The sequence below is a fragment of the Argopecten irradians genome, chromosome 16, assembly GCF_041381155.1.
Source record: "Argopecten irradians isolate NY chromosome 16, Ai_NY, whole genome shotgun sequence".
NCBI classification, from domain to species: Eukaryota; Metazoa; Mollusca; class Bivalvia; order Pectinida; family Pectinidae; genus Argopecten; species Argopecten irradians.
The window spans coordinates 20686993-20707646 of record NC_091149.1 but is presented as its reverse complement, the minus strand read 5'-3'; the positions used below and the strand labels follow the sequence as shown (position 1 = coordinate 20707646).

Sequence of the window (20654 nt, the reverse complement as noted above, 5' to 3'; positions counted from 1 at the left end):
AATTTCTGAAATATTTCTGATATAACAGTAACAAACTTCAATTATCAAAACCCAAGATGGCTTTTAGACAGATCAGTCCAAAAATGCAATATGCACAAATAAGGTCTTAGAGGAACCTACATATAGAATTTGAGACAGATCGCTTCAGGACTTTCTGAGAAATAGCAGTAACAAACATCAATCATCAAAATCCAAGATGGTGGCCTGTCGGCCATCTTGTTGACAGATCGGTACCACAATGTAATATGCACAACAACGGCCCCAGGGGAACCCACATATACATTTTGAGACAGATTGCTTCAGTACTTTCCGCGAAATATCGGTAACAAGCTTCAAATATCTTCAATCTAAGATGGCGGCCTGTCGGCCATCTAGTTGACCGATTGCAATATGCACAACAAGAGCTCTAGGGGAACCTACATGAGAAATTTGAAAAGGATCCCTTAAGTACTATCTGAGAAATAGAGGTAACAAACTTTAACTATCAAAATCCAAGATGTCGGCCATCTTCTTGACCGATTTGTCCAAAAATACAATATGCAAAACTAGGGATCTAGGGGAACATACACATGAAATTTTAGAAAGATACCTTTTGCCCTTTCTGAGAAATAGCGGTAAAAAGAAATGTTAACGGACGGAAGGACGGACCACGGACGAAAAGCGATTTGAATCGGACGAAAAGCGATTTGAATCAGACGGTAGGCTAAAAAGTCACCGAAATGTTTCAATTTCAAGCATAACGACATTTAATGGTAATTTATTTTCCCAATCTTAAATGTATAATATTTAAATGTTGATCGAAATTAGTATCCATAACCAAAGAATAGGTAATATATATGCAAGACTGATTATCGGTTCGTATATATATAACTATATCTGTGTTCTAGAGAATCGAGCATGTATTAACATGTCGGAATTCTTAGATTTTGTTTACATTGTCAATCAATAACGCCATTGTTCACTGATGTGTTTTTCATTTCATTGTCAATCAATTATTGAACAATCACTCTCGGGAATGGGAGTCAGAATTCCACAGGATGTATACAGTTACAATCACAGTTTAAGATCGTCGTATCGGTTCTTTCCGTGACCATTCGCTCGTGAAATTCCGGTTAATTCCGTATTATTTCGTTGTTCGTAAAAGGGTAATGCAGATAATCGTGGTCAGTATTGTGTTTGTATAAATTATAATTTTTATCGCTATGTATAAATTCCTTTAGTTTCGCTAATACAAATAAGAAATGTGCATTTATACAATTACTTAACCTTTTTATTAGAATATTCGTAAAAATAAATTTAAACGAAAATTTACAACAACAAGTAAAACTCACCATATACGAGTGGGCCTGGTATAAAATTACATATGTTCCACTGCTTATTTCCATTCACCTTTTAATATACGTCTCCATGCACTCTATTTAAACAGTACATGTGCTTCTTGATACATTACGATGATAGTAGAAGTAGGCTAATTATATCATTGATATATAAAATGAGGATGATATAAAGGATAAATTTACAAAATATAAAATCTGCACTCCATCTCGCTTATTTTCTCCATTTTTATCGTTTAAACCATAAATATGGAAATACATTTCCTGTGTGGTAATATGCAAAATATATCCGATATCCGATTAATTCCATTGCTGTTCAGAGAATGAAGCCCAGCCGATCAGATATAAGTTATCAATACAAGTAACATTATTTCAGAAATACAATGCAGAGACAAATATTTTGAATAATTTAACTTCCTCGTACCTGTTCCATTCTAAGAGATACATTGCTTCTCTGTAAATCGTTCACATATTCACTTAAAAAAAATATTACGCTTTTTGAAACATTACAATTTCAATAATTTAAATATTAATGTTTGTAAATATAACTTGCGTTTGGATTAATCAAATTTAAAACTAATTTCGCTAAACGAAATATGCACATATCATAATTTCATAACCAAATGCTAAACTTAACAAGACCATGAGTCGAGATAGAACGAAATGAAATGCAGCAATCGTCTATGTTCGGCTATGTCCGCGTGATTCCGAACAGTCACGAAATCCATCAATATGATACGATTGAGGATGCGCCTTGAATTAAGGCATACGATACTTTACTATATACCTACTACCCTGTTAAGACGATTTCGTCATATGATAATACTTTTATGTACATGCATGATGCATGTATTTGGTCACGTGACCTCATCCACGCAAACATCACATTTACCCCGTTACAATAAAAGACATTACGTGCAACCAAATAAAAATTACAGTGAGAAAAAATACTGCAAATGGATATATAACCAACAGTTCAAATATATTCATGAAAACTCGGTCCAATTTCATGACCATTCCTGAACTTAGGGAATTTCTTAACTTTAAATTCCCCTTTTCTATGGGAAATTTTAAGTTAAGGAATGGCCGTGAAACTGGTTTTTAGTTTTAAAGAAATAGTATTTATGTCTCCCCAAATATTATATTGTTTCTTTTGTCTTCGTTTTAAATTACTCATTCCTGAAGTAGTTGCTGTATAGATTGCATCTAATTGATGTGATCACCCATGCTTAACAGGAAGTTAATGATCCAATACATATATACATTATTTATAAACCCCTGTTTATGTTGAAGCATCAGTATAAGTGTATACTGTTAACAAACATATTTCCGTGGCGATTATCTTTGTCGTTTTTATGCTTAACGACATTATCAGGTTTATTTACTTTTTCGATTTAGATTGTGATTGCTTTATGTACCTGTTGTACACAAAAAGATGGCGCTGCTATTAATTTTCGTAGATTCGAACCGCCCGCGAAATCAACCACACGCCAAAATGAACTGGTTTGCAGTATGGTAGTCATGTCTTACACAAGTAAACACATACAAAAGTAGGAAAATAAGATAGGCGGGGTCGGGAATAAATCCAATATTTAGTTAATTACATCGTCCACAGTAACGTTTTGCCTTTGTCTTCTTCTGTCGAACATTGGTTCTCTCCCTTAGTTTATCACTCAGTACACTTGTAGGGGGCAATCTGCGTTACAACAATTCTTTTTGAAAAAAAAAAAAAAATCAAAAAAAAAAAAAAACCCACAGGTTGTCATCACCACTTAAATGATAAATCCAGAAGCTTCAGGGGGAAATCACAGCACAGAGTGAGCATCATATTTAGACCTTTAAAAGACGTCATAAGAAAATACAATATCAATATAAAACATTGTGATAAAAAATCGCAAATATGATGTCGTCACATCACATCTTTTATCAAGTATTCATACGTGGAGAATGTTGTCTCTGAACGAAACATGTAACTCTCAGGAACAGTTTCCAAGTGATTTTAAATCGGATTCCGTTAGTTCTTCAATCACAACATTGCATGCCCGACCCCCCGGGTAGTCTTTCGCCCTGGTGTCCTTGTTTTTATCAGCGTCTGCCTCCGCAGCGCTTTTCGAATCAAACAATTCGCTTTCAATAAACTGTTTTTGCATGAATCCATTCTCAAAGTGATTAACTTCCGCCACCCATCTGTATTGTTTTTTCGCCGTTTTACTCATCTTGATACTGTTACCGGATGTTAGTCCGCAGCAAATATAGGACTCTTGGGATACTGGATTGGTATCTACGTCTGTGTATCACACCGGATCCGTTCTGAAACATAAACAGAAGAATATTAATTATCATGGTTTGCATCCGTGTATTATTCATGGAATAAAACATGTTTCGGCTAGTTATAGCCATTAAAGCAGTCCTTCGACATATCTACATGAATATCAATACGGACATTTTTAATTTCATGCTTCATCATGAAATCGTCTTAAATAAACACATCCTGCATCGGTACACAATAAACAATGTCACATTCTCTCTGTGCAATCAAAACATGTTAAACGTAAACAACTTATGTTTACAAGAACACGAAGAGACAACATTCCAATTAGCCCTGAAAAGCTGAAATACTAAAGCGAAACAAGAACACAATTAATTGTATAGTGCTATCTTACTGAAATGTACTGCTGATCACACCGAACAAACTACCTTATTGAAAGTAAGTTCCTTTATAAAAGAGATCTGTTCCTCCCTTGAATGTTGTCAAAAATATGAAATATAATGTCTGTATTAATTATATACATTATTTTTATATTTTGCATTTCTATGAGAAAGGTTCACGGACGCTTTAGTCCAGCTCCACGTGTCATTGATAAGGTGACGTATTTGTATTCAAAATAATAAATAAATCGTATGTCTCGGAATTAAGATCAATCAATGTACATTGTAAGTCTTTCGATATCGGCGAGGGAAGGAAAATGTCATTTGAGCAAACATTACCCTTAAAAAGCCACCTTGTGCGTTAATGCGATCAAGTCCTGTACACCTTTTAGGATTTAAATAATTCATGACCTTCTGTTAGTTTTTTTCTGTTTAGTTCGTGTCAGATTAAAGTATGCCAAGGACGAATGTCAGGTACGGAATCCGTACCATACAGACGACCATCAATAATACGGGAACACGTGTTTACGAGTAGGTGAAGAAGTATATAAGTGTTGACTTAAGGCGGTATACAACCTATATTTAATTTTAGTGATAACTTCAAAAGAAAAGAACTAACACGGATCTACAGCTGCTTTCATAAAATTGGCGCTTAAAAAAGTGCATAGACCACACACACAATTATAATTGTTTGCGCCTTTTGAATTACAAACATTTGAGTATAGATGTGCACTATTCAATATTTATATATTTACGCATGAATACGAGATTTAAATAACATAATCAAGATATTTCCTCATTTAATAAATAAAAGTTCCTTTTACCCTGGTCCTTTTTTCCTGTTTCATCTCACCCTAGGGTAAAGACTAACTACACGCGATCTTTGCACGTGCTCATTCACACTATTTGGAATTAGGCAGGAGATCTCAACACTCGGGATAAGATTATTAAGCTGTCAAACACGAGAATCTTTCCCTCGGGTTGGCATTTTCCAGTATCATCCCACGGGGGGGGGGGGGGGGGGGGGGGGGGGGGGGGGTTAGAAATATTATATTAATCATCATCGCATGGACGGGGACATGTAATGTTGTCATCTCCCATAATCTACGTCACGTCTATGGTGACGTCACAATGATAATGACGTTAAATAAGCGACGGACAATGATGCAGTAAACTATACTAGGTGTCTTGTGTAAGACTACGTCGCGGTGTTGCAGTTAAAATGTAGACATATACATAGTAGTGTCATTCAACTTGTTTTAAAATGGTTTGATTAAATGGAGGCGAATCACTTTTTAGGCTTGTTTTTTATGATCGCGTACATTGTATACAAAGAGTTATCACCTTACAGCATCGTATATATTATTTATGACATTACTACCAAATTTCAAAGTTGTTAGCTTGTCATTGTAAATTTTAAGAAAATCAGCATTCTAAGATTTGTAATTCCCGAAATGTTGGTATATTGTGGTCCCGAATAACATATCAAAAGTTTGTCAGTATAAAACTACGGAGCATATACTCTTAAACTATAACCAATCATATTCTACACAATTCTCGTAGGATATATGAAATACAAATACCAACATATACCACATATACGTATATGGGTCATTAGCATGGTCTAGCGAACCCTAATTAAATCATTAATTCGAATTTCCCGTATTCGTCAATACAGCTACCGTTATAACGTATAGCGTGTCCTATTGTAAAAAAGTATAATTATTAATACAGCAAAAGTGATTATATATATCCGAATATGTTTATCTGATTTTATATTCGATTTGTCAATTTCGTGGTGTGAAAATATTGAACCACAACTGCTACATGTACACACATACACATATTCCGATTTCATTTCACAACACCATGCATAATATTTCAACAAATATGCATTTGTTCTCACATTTACATGTGCAACTGAGCACGAGATTCGTTAGATTAAAGGTATACATTGTATATACATTATGAATGAAACAAATCTACTGTTCGTATGCCACTTTTCAAACGGATTGACTTACGCTATCAAAATATGGTGAAATCGATTTCGATTGATGATGATATCAAGTATTTCTTATTGTAATATGATGAACCATTAACTCTTACTTACCTACCCCTTTAATGTCGTTTCCCCAGGTATGAATTACTCAGATGTGAACCACACAATGAGGGATACAGAATATAAACCAGTATATATACCCGACTACAAAGGTATATTACTCTGCACGAGCTAAGTTCGATTGCCGCGGTTAACCCGTTAGTGAACGGATCTAGTATTCATTAAATAATTAATAATTTCAATCGATACCATCTAACACACGTGACAATGTCGACTGGTTTCACATAGAACACAGAGAATATATTGACAACCAGAATCCATTTTAGTTTTGGTAGCACAATAAAATGGCCAGAATCCGACAGACCATGAACAGGAGAATAGGCCTTTGAAAGGTACTTATAATTACACACGTACAGCCGAGTGTAAGTAATAGAATAAAGATATAATATTTAAAGGTACGTGTACTAATGTATACAACAACAGGTATATCCGTTTACAAATCAATTTACAATTAAATGTTAGAGTTATAAACATTATGGGACATGCTTAAAATGTATTAATTATAGTAAATACTTATGTAGATATGTAGTAGAGTGTGTAAAACACACGAAAGATACAATATTTTGTAAAAACTGTGTATATACATGCAATATACATGTATAAAGCAATAACACCTCTCTCGATCTACACTTAATTCACAAATTAATGATCGTATTGTGAACAGTGTGATACGTTTAAAAGCTAATCGGTATGACATGTTGAATACTAATGTTAGAAATCACAAACGATACATAATGACTCTTTAAACATCAGATTATTGAGGATTTCATTAGTGTATTTAATTTAATATGTATATGTCTTCGAAAAAGTTAAAAAAAAGAATTGGGTTTTGACATATAGATAAGGTTTATATTAGTGAACATGGAAATAATATACAATAACTGTTTTTATTTAGGTCATCTTATATTAATACTTTGCCTAAATTCAGCATTTTATACTGAACATAACATGAAGATGTATATTTTATCTACATTATTACAACAATAATCATTGATACTGTGTGTATAAATATCGATAAAAACACGACGAATTTGACACTACTTTGTCCACACTGTTAGAATTACTTCTTTGCCCCATAAATAATATCACAACTTATATTTTGCTTAAATTTAGTTTTATATATTGAATAAACAGTAAATATATTCTATATATAACAACAATACGCTTAGCCATTGATCCTTTAATCCAGGATTATGACAGAGATTATCTGCTATATATCTCGCCTTAACACAACCCTTGTCGAGGAATTGTTCGGATTAGTGCCATCACAGACAGAAAGTATATACCATAACTCTACAAGTGGTAATTTAAGTATAATATAGTCTGAAAGTCTGTTGTCCAAAATGTAAATGAATGAGCTATTTAAAGTATAGCAGTATGTAGACAAACTATGGACTTGATTAGAATGAATTGTATTGATGAAATGGTCCAGCTGTGTTATACCGGCGGAGCTGCCATGTCGGTCTCAATAACTTTCGCACAGTATTTTGTTTAAAATATGTATAATACATGTATTACTGCTGGATCAAATGATAAGCTAAAACAGATTATGGCATATAAAGTATAAGTCTGTATTATTTTTCTTTACCTTCTAACGCTCGGGAACGAATACCTAATGAATGTGCTGTATGCGACAACTTGAGTAATAAAATATAAACATACATGTACAAGGTTCGCACATTTTTTTTTATATTGCACTCGTTTGATCATTTCCTGAAAAAAATATTGCATACACGAGTGGTATTGTACTTTTGACATGATAGTATTGTTATGTTATAAACAAAAAGTTACACGATGTGAGTTATCGTTGTATGATTATCGTTGTAGGAAGATGACATTTACATGATTGTTATGATGTGCACATATTGTACATGTACTGTAAGAAGTTCCCATCGCTTTCGTGGCGACCAAAATATGTGTAAATTGTATCAAAACATTTTGCCAGATATACTCATTTTAATATATGCATACAATTACAATAACGGTAGGACCAGACAGCTAATGTAAAACACAATGTGGTAAAAATTATTTGAACCTGCCTGCAAAATAACTTCAAAAGTAAGACAAAAAAAGCTTAAGATTGTGGTATAATAATTTCAAATGGAATATTTGTTTCAACGTTCCCAAAAGTCTTACCTGTTGTGTTGTTTGCGTCTTAAGAAAACTGCAGTACAGTTGAGAGTAAGAAATACGAGCAGGTGTTTACCAAAAATATTCCCACCTGAACGTATTTGGTCAGCCTACGTCATACATTTATGCAGCTTACAAGTCGAAATTAACCATTGAACTATTGTGAAAGTCTGGTTAGCTTTTAAATCTTAGGATAATCCGTAAGATCCCTACTCAAACGTCGCGTCAAATAACTTTTAATATATAGTAGCAATTAATGTAATTATTGAATATATTTCATGTTTAAAGAAAAACATACAATTTCAGAAGATTTACAGCAGAAAAGATCTTGTATAAAACAAGATCAATATCTCAGACATAAAGGATTACTATAATTCGACACGTTAGGACTGTTTATGCAACGAATTATGAAACATTGACCGTCCGTCTAGGTTTGTTATTTCCTGACCGTACATACTATGATATAAACATGTTTTGTTCAGTAGCTTTATATATATGTAACTGACACGGCTGTGACCCCAAGTAGAGATTCACAAAAAACGAGTCTGCGGAGTGATTTCCGACATGATTTGCAATGTTTTTTGCGGTATTGTAAATATTTAAGCTTCTCTGATCCGGGCCGTGTATTTATTTTAAGATCGACTATTTTGCAATTCTATCGTACAAAGCATTGCCAGCTTGCAAAATACAAATGCGATATTTAGTTCAGACAGAACCGTGCCGAACAAGAAGTAAGGAAATAAAGCCTAAATACATGAATTATATATAATGTACGAAAAAGGAAACAAACAAATCAAATAAATCGGCGAATTAAATCTGAACTTACAAATTTACAAATACAATGTAATGCTATTAAAGCAGACAAATCACCGACATTGTTAAAACCTCTTGTTTGTCACCAGCACCGATAAAATCAATTTCGCCTGTTTACATTGTGTCAATAAAGCAGATGGGAGAAACGTTTAGAGTGAAATATGCGCGTTGTCGTCTCATCAGCCACACAAGGCGTATCGGGTATCCGTGAAACACTTGAGAGGAAAAGCAGCGATATCGCTAAATTGTCAATAAATGTACTCGGCAAAGACTTCCATTCATGTTTTAGCAACATATTTAAATACCGTAATGGCATGCGTTCGATCACCCGCAGTATATGACAGTTAAACTAAACGGATATTCTCGCTCGATTTCTGCAAGGCCATGGTTTCGATTTCCCGATATCGGTCGAAAACAAATGATAGAGCGCATCGAAATTAAAGATTTGATTTCTGGGCTTAAGTTGAAAAACAGATGCCATAGTGCCTCGGTTTTCTGAGTTTAATTCCGTGTCACAAGCCGGAAAATAACCCCAAACAGAGCGCTTCAAGGTTCTAAATTCAATTTACCTACCACATGTGGATAACAGATAGAGCCCCTAGTCCGATAGATCACTGATTCGACCATCATATTTGGTGATGCATTTTAATGCAGTAAAAATGAGGATGGGCTCCCATATATGCGAAGTGAATAAAGTGTCTGCGTATTGTGGGATAATGCACTGAACTCAAACCCAAAACTGAAGCCGTCTCAAAGAACAAAATAGGAGGAATAAAGGACAAAAGAGAGACAAGTATGAATTGCTAAATGTAGGAAATCTACATTTTGGCCATAAAGAGTCCTTCTGTAAGTTGAACTCATCAATAACGTATTTTAAATAATCTCATTAACAGATTTACTTCCCCCAATAATATCCATTATTATTTAGAAGAAAGCATCAGTTTGTTTTTCATCCCACTTCGTCTGTGACATTGATTTTAGAAACCAAAGCACTAAAAAATATTTTTTCCTGTTTATTTTTAGAAATCAGATCTAAACGTATATTTAGCATCGGCATTATGTGGTAAAAACAATACATTTGCATAATCAACCTGATATCCAGTGATTTCGCCTGTGTAATATTTTTGCATATGTTACTAGTGTAATATGCTGGATTTTCATTGGCTGGAAATGCATTGTGACGTCAAGGCAGAAACAGTAAAATGACGTCAGGAAAAATGGCGTGACGTCTGAATTTCGAGGACGGCGAGACAAAATGGCGGCAACCGTTGGGTTTTCGCAGTATACTATGACGTAGCATTCTTCAAAATGTAGGTTGTTGTAGTTATGTGATAAAAAGTATCTTAGATTTGTGTTTATTTCATATAAAATTTTATAAAACTTGTCTCGAAGGATTACCTTTTGCAAGCTAAGGCTCGCAAAAATGAAAACCTCTTTGACTCGTTTTATAAAATCTCATTTGAAATGATCACTCATGTAAGATCCTATATGTATTTACTCCCATGAATGAGGAAATTATCGAGTAAAGGATTTCATTATCATCATTGTCTTAAAAATCATTACGTCCAACGTCCTTACCGTGTATTTCGAAAAGATATGAAGCAATAAAAAACGGTTTAAGATACATTTCATCCTCGATAATCCTGGAGTTAGTTTCACTGTCATTATATTCACCACTGTACTATATCATAGTAAAACTGAAGGCATTTCTTGAGGATGAACTTACCAGTTACAGTCATGTAGAAAATTTCCTTACAAAATTACGGGAAGATCGACGCCCAAATTCGAAGCTATAGTTAACCAGTGTACCATTGTTATGGTGAAAAAGACCTAACTACATCCTCATTTGTATAAAAACACAAATATGAAATAGTCCTGAGGTTGATATAACGACAGTGATAGTAACCACTAGAATATCGATGACGGGTTCATCAATTTGTGCAATATAAGAACTATACAGAAATCGTCATAGGATTACGTTATGACTCACCTCAATATCGGCTAGTCTCTTTGCTCTCCAACGAAATCCCTTAATCTTGGATGAAACCTAAATCAGTAAATTAACAATTAAAAAGAACCTACAGCTCTGCTCCCGCGAGAACACGTTTCAAAACTGAAGTCGGTTTACTGTATGCTACATTGATCAGATCACGTGATCATATTGATCATGCTCTTTGAAGACGCTTGACATTAATGAGTCTCCCTTGTTTAGTTTCCCGCTTTAACGATTCTCACTCATCTTTTGTTTAGGCCCCAGCAACATGAAGCCATGACAATCCCGCCATCCTCTGATTCAGCATAATCTACCTGTGTACGGATCTAGCTGCCATTAGTGGAAATAGAATGTCCTGCAATCACCTAGGATTTCCATCCCGTCACCATCCGGGTTCTGTTCATTGATCGCCGTGCAGAAACCGTTCACAGTTAACGCTTTGTGTACACATTACTGACTGAATATTCTGGGGGAAAAAGATGAAAAGATATCGGTTTGATGTTTAAGCCAATTTTAATTTTTATATTGGATTTGAAACTGATGGTTTGATAAAATTGCAACTTCACAGGTAGAAAGCTTAATGTTTATGAAAATAAATTGCTGTTATGAAATAATTATCAAACTAACCAGTGACTCGTTAAGCAACAGTGTTCATAAAGTCGATGAATCGAGTCGCACTCGCCTATTAAATGTTCGTCAAGATGAAAATAAAAGCCAATAGGCCACACTGCCGTTGCAATAAATTATGAATCTCGGTCAGAGATTAGCCTAGGTCAGTAGTAATGTGATTCTGTTTTATTGTTTGATGTCCTCTCTTCCGCAATAAGAGGGACGGCCTTTACTGCATAGCTTGTGAGTGTAAACGTGATAATTGATAACGAGGTCTGTTATGGGAATACACACCTAAAGTGTATTACAAAGTTCCCGTAACCACGGCGGCGATCATCGGTAAGTTGTTAATATGTCGCGACAAATTACTTCAATCCCTCCAAGTTCCAATCCTAGTTGCCAGGTTCTGACCGCAAGTCAGGATTTGTCTCTGGGTACTCCGGCTTTCCTCCATCTTCGAATACTAGTTGATAGGACATGGAACCGATCAAACACGGCAAAATCTCGTGTAAATCTTTTCCGGGATATTTTTCTCAACCCGGGTGATAAAGTAGGTAAATAAAGCCCTAATTCAGTAATTATATTTGCATTTTTTAAAGTATAACATTCAAACCAATCGGTAATCATGGCCCTTCGTTTAGTGCTCTCAATTTCAAATACGAAAGGCAATTGAAGGATTATAGAAATATAACGATGCAGACTGGTATACATTTCAATGACATATAAAGTTAGAGGTATCGTGGGCTGTTTCGCGACGCAGGTTTAATATCCATCATAATTTTTATTTCAAAATTTTCCAGTTGGGTGCTCTTTCAGCTTGAAATATATCTCAAAGCTTTCAGGCGTGACTTTACGAGATATGAAAGAGAATTACGAATATTGAGAACTAATCATTTTTTGTCAAAACTTCGCTGCATTAAATTTCATGTTGATAAAAAAACTCAGATTGTTAAAGGGTAAAACTTACGTAAAACTCAAGGTGAAATATAAAATATTTCCTCTGTATATCGGACAACTACCTTCAGAAAGGTGTTCTGTATTTTGGCCGGGATTCAGCAGAGTTTATAATAGTGATATTTTCTGCGTCTACTCCTGTGCACAGAATAAGAATAAAATGAATTGGACCACTGATTTGTCCGTTGTACGTATAATGTGAACAGGATGAGTTTACTTGCTGGCTGTATTTGGAAGCATGATTTAGTGATATAGTGTGAGTTTTACTATGCAATCAGACATAAACATAATATTTGGTTTGGTTTATTTATTTTTACGTCCTATTAACAGCCAGGGTCATGTAAGGACGTGCCAGGTTTGTTGGTGGAGGAAAGCCGGAGTACCCGGAGAAAAACCACCGACCAGCGGTCAGTACCTGGCAACTGCCCCACATGGGATTCGAACCCGCATCCCAGAGGTGGAGGGCTTGTGGTAATATGTCGGGACATAATCTAATATACCACAATCTTTTAAAACATCCACACACCACAACACCAATGACCCTGGTTGATATGGGACGTTAAACGTAATTAACAAAACACACTCGTTATTTTTTTTTACATAATTGTTTATACAAACATAATTCATTGGTTACAAAGTATATAACTAAAAAACGGAGGAAGCACAATTTATTGCAATTTATATAAACACCTTATCATAATATGAAACAATTTTACAAAAAAGTAATATTACTATTATATTAACACGTGTGTAATTTTTGGTTTAAAGGGTTAAAAAGAGAGAGGGGGAGAGGAAAAGAGAGAGAGGGGGAGAGAGAGAGATTTCCTGATCAAGGTTAACGTTTTGTTAAATAGGATTGTGATAAGATACGATTACAGTCTTCATGAACATATCATTCCAAGCGCAACCATATCAAGTTGCGCAATAAATTGAATCAATTTTAGAAGCAAAGCGCAAACAGATAGAAATGTAACTAAGCGGTAAATCCACACGGAGAGGAGCGACACTTGTCCCCCCATGACGTGACGAAGCAGGGTAAAAGATGGGGGGTAAATAAATATCATATATAATACGACACGCATTGTTTAGTAAAATTATAGTGTCATTTCTGAAGGGGGATTAATAAGGTCAATATATCTAATAATATCGTCACTTTCGGCAAATTATGGATGATCAATAGATACGACCACATTTCCAAAATATGAATTCATCAGAAAAGTAACATTAATAAACCATAGTTCCACCGGATAATAATTAATATTAATTCACATAAGGAGACACTTTACAGCATTACAGTCTCGTCCGCATCACCAACAGAAACAGTCTGTAGGAACGAAATTATTTCGTTGATATTTAGCAGACCTAGTTGAGTCAACATCGCCAGAAGAAATACTGTTGTTGGGAATTGTAAATTTCACTTCCCAGGCAGATATACTTTTGCTACTGATGACAATGAGCCATTTCTTGTAAACTCCTTATTCCGATATTTTCTGAAATTCCTTAAATCCGCATCACGAACAGAAAATATGATTCTGAAAATTAGATGCACTTGTTTACAGGAGAAACAAACAAGAGACGACATTTCTTTGGATCTCGATTAGCCGATATTTCTGGAACACCATTAAGACCACATCGCAAACAGAATCAGAGATGCTAATTGCATTGCTAATAGTGAACTGATTTCGTTGAACTGGCTTTACCCATTCACATCGCGAGAAGAAACATAGATGAGAGTTAGCCATTTTTGAAACCCCGAATTGCCAACAGAAACATATAGTTGTATAGATAATTTAAGGAAACAGAAAATGTTTTGAAACACAGTTGAGGAATATTAATTAAATTGTGACCATTGAATTGATGTTTTTCTAAACATTTTCAACTTTACTGACCATAAGGAATAAGTGTGACCGCCCAAAAGTAACAGAGGCGGCTTAACTACTTCTAAACCAGGAACTTCGTGGATATAAAAGACCGCATCCACTTCATAGCAAGGAGCTTATGGCCATAAACACAGCAAATGATCAGGTCACGAGACTACTAGGTTGCAGCATCCGCACATGTTTATAACATCATTCTAAACATACAGTCGGGTAATGCTACCATCAGTAAACAACCTAGCGAAGTATTATTATAAATCACAGACAAGAAGCTCATCTTCTGTCAAAAGGTCATATTTTAACAAGTATTCTTCACCATAGCATATTTTAAACTCACCAGGAGAAACATATAGAAACTGGAACTTAGATTATTTCCTAGAACTCCTAGAACGCGTCGAGTCAGGAAGAAACAGAAGTTCGGAAAGAGATAATTTCGGGGAACAAAAATTAGTCACATCCACAGGAAAAACACTGTCATTGTGATTGAGATATTTCCAGATAGTTCTAAGCCTACAACGTAAGATTCATTTCGGAATAAACTATCTAAGTCCTCATCACCATGAAAAACACATAGTGGCTGGGAGCGCACCCCCGTTAGAAGTAAAGTTATTGAGAATTGAAAAATCCCGTGGAACTTGTTCAACCTGGGAGAGATAAATTTGATGATAATCATATGATTTTCTGATACTAGCATTGCCTGCGTCGCCAGAAAATTTAGATGTTCAGAATGAGACAATGCGAAGGGTAATGAAATTCATTGAGCCAGGGAAAAGATTGAGAATGAGAAAATATCAGATGAGATGAAAACCACATGAGAGTGAAACATTTTTGGGAACTTCAAAAGTCATTTTCTTGAGAGTCTATAAATCCGTATCTGCCAACAAAAACAGAGAAGCTGAACATGTGATGATTTATAAACATATTTTTCCGGAATCTCCATAATCCGATATTTTCTGACAATCTTTAGATAAATTAACATGGCCTAGATAGTGGAAATTGGATGATTTCTAGAACTTATTGAGTCCGAATCGACAAAAAAAAAATAGGAAGGCAAATGCTGGAATGATTGCATGAAATTAATTAAAACTGCATCGCCAAGGGATACAGCGATATTGTGAAATAAATATATCCTGGAACTCCTTAATATCGCATCAGCAGCAGGAACAGATATACTGATGATTAGGTTTGATAATTTCGATAAATTAGTTATGCCCGTATCGCCAGCAGAAACACAGCTGATGAGAGATACATGTCTTTCTGTCTAAACAGAAACAAAAGTAACAATCTGATATGAATCATGCACGGCAGGGAACAGCGAAGCTCTGCTTGTTATTTTCTTTTTTTTTTTCTATTTCAAGAAGAAAACATAATTTGAAAACAAAGGGAAGTACTAGGGAAGTACTTTTAAAGTAGACATATAGCCTATATAACTCATCATTGAGTCAAATGAACAAATTTCTACTTGCAACACGAGCCGGTCCGACAAACTAGACAGTCACTGGGCAAAGCAATTGATATGTTTTGATCTGTTGTTTACGTAGCATAATATAACTTTTATTTTAAACAGAACTAAACAATTCGGATTTGAACATTGATTTTCTGTGTCCATGCAGTGCCAAAGGCCTGGGGTAACTGCATGGAATCCGCGTCTGTATGTTTGAATTGTCTTCCGGTTTCATTTCAAAGCGAGCAATTTAAATCATTTTTAAGATTAAAAGGACTAGTTGGCGCATTAATGATTGTAGAGCAAAGTAAAATGACTCGTTGTCGTATAAACATGTTCATTTCCAAATATGAAAGCTCAAACACAAGTTCATGTGCCATATACATGTAATGGAAAGAGTGGTACTTGATGTTTTATATGTATCCTGGGTGGCATCGTGACCCTTCGAAACTATAGAGTATTAAAATCCTTTTCCGACCTTTGTGTTGTGTTCATGATGTGCTAGATTACTATTACCATTTACATGTATATCGCTGTTATTTTTGATATGATGCTCCGGTTTGGATATGTGTATAGATCAAGTTTGGATAAAAAGTTGCTCAACGTATGAACCGGTTTGGATACCGTTTTAGAAAATGTTTATCTTTATTATAGGTTCGAAACATACTATTTCTTCTTCTTCAGGTGCACTAAAGGGATTTGTCGTTGTCACAAGTTCTAGAACATCTTCAACAGAGACAAAGTTACTATTTACTAATGCGAAAACTTGGGAACACAATGCGTTAAGTGAAAGACTATCAATCGAAGTCATCATTCCAATGTAATCCCTTGACTGTTTAGAGAATAAGATCAGAAATTATTGTCTACATGCGGAGAACTAGAAAATTCAATAATTTACATATGGATCCAGGCTCCAGGTTTCTAAAAATAATCTTAGACCTAAGTTTAGAGCAAGCCAAACAAATATATGTATGACGTATTTTTGTTACGTCATTTGTTGATTTTGCTAAGTGTATATATGTAAAAACACATGGACTCGTTCCATGAGATGACATGTATAAGATTGATCTTAGCTATTTAAATATTGTGTAATCGGTAATGTATGTAAATAGACGTTACCCATCTTACATCTACAAATCTCTCACCACTAGGAAAGAGCCAAGAGAGTCTGTTTTAAACTTAGAACTGTATTATGATATTTGGGCCGGGCGTCTGTTTAACTAAGCTTGATAAGCTTCATGGTAGCCTTTACTTTTAAACTAATCAGACGCGGTATTCCCTTCTCTCAAAACTTTGTATCAAGTTACTCAAAAAGTTAACGTTTCTTAGAAATTATCGTAGGGGCTGTATACAGTACAAGGAGGGATTTTCATAACTTCTTGCGATTATCTCTGTAGTCACCTATTTATAATTTTCATATTTGTTCCCTGCCGTTAGCTGGTCATTTACTGGTATCAAAATTTTCGCGAGTTACACTGAATCTGAGAAAATTAAAGTTTAGCGGATTTTGTTTGGGATCTGGTCTTCGGGGCACTCAATCTCTTTCTTAAGTGCCCGTATCTACACGGAAATATAGGCCCACTCACGAAAATAATCGGCAACACGGTGCATCTGTATCGATCTACAAATATGATACAAATAGTGTAAACTTTGATGGTATGTTTAAAGAAAAAATCAACTAGGTTCAAAACATTTTTCTATCACCAAATAACCATGCCTTTTTGTTTACTCAGCATGCAGGTACCACAAACGTCCACGGAACACCATGATATCTTAACTAAGTACAAGCGATACATGTAGTTGCTATTCGGGGGCTCGATCTTAGGACACCTATCATATCCTTATAATTTAGATACTAATCTTAATACAGATTACGAAATAACGAAAGACAAAATAATTAACATATGATTAAGTATATATTCCACTTTTAAGCTTGTTCAGTATATGATTTAATGCCTTGATGATTATTTCTGAAGTTAATGAACCAAGGTGCATCGCGATTTATTTCCGGATTCATTAAACCGGATTACGTTTCCAACAGTTATTTTTAACAAAGAATAATGCCGGATACTTCATACGTCACTGCATCCATGATCACGATAATCTATATCAGGATGGCGCTTGATGTTCTTAGAAGAAAAATGTAGAAATTACAAGAGAATTAATGACGCTGACATGTTCAGTTTCAATGGGTGAAGTAGACCCCAGTATATCGTTTCTGATACATCAGAATGCAGACGCAGCTGCATGACGGATCCAATTAAGTGGTGCTATATATCGTATTACAACAATTTATTGACATTACGTAAATTGCAGCTTAACTAGAGTGAATAACAAGCAAGTACTGTATTTTCTTCTCTTCATAATCGGATCGTGATGACTGATGTGTTCTGACTTATTATCACTAGCCCTTCGTCTGGGTTTTGAGTTATAATCAATGCGGGGCAGTTGCTAGTTATTGAATATTTGGTCGCTGGTTTCCCGTATAGGTACATGTACCCGATTGTTAGAGGAAATTACGCAAAATAAATTATTTTTTATTTGCTTAACGTGTTAAGCCTTCTAAGAGCGCAGCTCATTCAATTAGTGAAGAACCAATACAGGATAGCATTCCTGTTAATAGCGGTATACGACACAATACCGTCCCCATCGAAACTTCACCATTTGGGGCCTATCGATGACCCATCATGTCAGATCTGTGGGAGTCTGGGATCAATGACATTCATCTTGTCAGTGTGTCGGGTATCGTTGACACAGGGGCGTTACAGATGGCGTCACGATAAGGCGAACTGACAATCTTTGTAGAAGAAGAAAGGAGAAGCGAACGCATATAGGCCTTAAGTCAACAGCAGGATGTATGAATATGTTTGTGACGGACGGCGAGGCAGTGGTGCGGAAGAAGTCAGCTACATCATAATTGCTGTATAAAGGAAAGGATAGGGAGCTCAAAATGGACTTGGATGAAAGGTTTGTTTTTCCAATATTGGAGACTGCATAATGTCCAGAAATGGTTCTGGTATCGAACCAATCCAGAACTATCATCGTAGTGGAGCTCAAAGTACCTTGGGAGGGAAATTTTAAAGAGGCGCATGAAAGAAAGTTGAAAAGAACTTGAAGTATGCGGATTTTATAGCTGACTGCAAATAAAAAGGATAAAAGGCATAGCTATTCGCAGTGAGGTTGAATGCAGGGGGTTCCCAGTCCAGTCAACGAACAGATTCCTGCGACAGTTATTGGAAAGGGGGAGGCAATGTCATCAGCTTTGAGGAGAATTGGTGAAGCTGCTGAGAAAGCATCTTGCTGGTTATGGCACCGTCGAGGCGATTTTGAATGGAAGTCAAGACCCATCAGGAGTGCATTGGCCACCACTACTGACCCATCAACTGGAGGATGTCGTGGTTTAGGGTTGAAACATCTGAGGATAGACCACCTGATGACGATGGAGAGTGACATGAGAGCAGAGGGGCAGAAAAATAGGCATTTGAAATACAGGGATGCCAGGAATTTGATGCAGCATTAGATCAGCTGTATGTGTAACATTACTCGAATTTAAGTGATATACCATATTCCAAAATGTGTATCTTCATATTGCACGTTTACAGACCCTTGATTAAAATATTTGTATGGATAGATCTAGTGTTGTTTCTTTTATAGTGTCTAAACAGAAACATATATACATACGTTACAGACCTGTAACTTGTTTGTGTTACCAATCAAAAAGAATAAATACTTTCTTATTAAACAAAATAATAAACATCATGTGAGTTTTATCATTTGCTATGTATGCCTGCAGGCAGGCATATGAGTGGTATATCTTAATGGTAAATTTGATAAAATTTTCTTGAAATCGCTATATGGTATTATAAACATGCGAAAGGAAACAAATACTTAATTAGTTTCAAACTTATCTCCAAGGACATATTGGACTGTGTAGTTAGAATTGAATAGTTCAGATACAGGGCCTAAGGTATTCACTAGATCTCGTATCTTTCCGACTCTGTGATCGATAGCAATTTACTCCATCAAAATACAAACATACAACTGTATTATTAATGAGCGCCACGACGGAGATAATTAGTGGTGACGTTCTATCAAATATAAAATGTATACATTTCCAAACGCTCTGACGTACAGATGCATATCGACTATATGGAAACATGAAATATTTATTTGAAATACGACTCTTGCTAATCAAAATTTATGAGATATATTATTTGCATTGTGCCATTCATACATACAGAGACGATAAATGGTCGTTATCATATCAGTCAGGCGTTAGCCTGATAATAACTCGTTTCATCCAATCATTCGATGAAAGGACTTGCTAGTATGGCTTATAAATATTTTCTAACAACGAAAAAAATCTAGCTTCCAATTACAATGGAAAATATACACATACCATCTACGTATACGCATATATATGGTTTAGGGCTAATATGACTTAATTTATAAATCTCTTGACTTCAGAAAATAGTAGCATTGTTAAAAAATTAGCTATCTTTGTTCTCAGAGCTAATGAAGCTAGAAATTCGATATTATTTGATAATTGACATATTTGTTGTGTGCATCCTTTCGCTGATTTCTTTTTTTGATTTATATATATATATATAGTGTACATCCTTTTTTCCAGAAAAGTCTGTTTACCATTGTAATGTCTGCATTTGTTTTGCACAAAGGCTTTTTAGCCTATTTGCTAAATGAAATAAAGATGTAAAGATATATCTGCAAAAAA

At 35.2% G+C, this 20654-nt stretch overlaps 1 long non-coding RNA gene across 2 annotated transcripts; it reads right to left on the bottom strand.

Moving 5' to 3' along the window:
• Positions 1 to 1248: 1248 nt before the first annotated feature.
• LOC138310460 (uncharacterized) lies at positions 1249 to 11301 on the bottom strand. Of its 2 annotated transcripts, none has more exons than XR_011206434.1 (2): positions 11036 to 11301; positions 1249 to 3644 (listed from the first exon to the last, which is right to left on the bottom strand). It is a non-coding gene; the product is annotated as an uncharacterized lncRNA (long non-coding RNA). The 2 variants fall into 2 exon arrangements; XR_011206435.1 differs by lacking the exon at positions 11036 to 11301 and adding an exon at positions 6094 to 6571.
• Positions 11302 to 20654: the final 9353 nt, after the last annotated feature.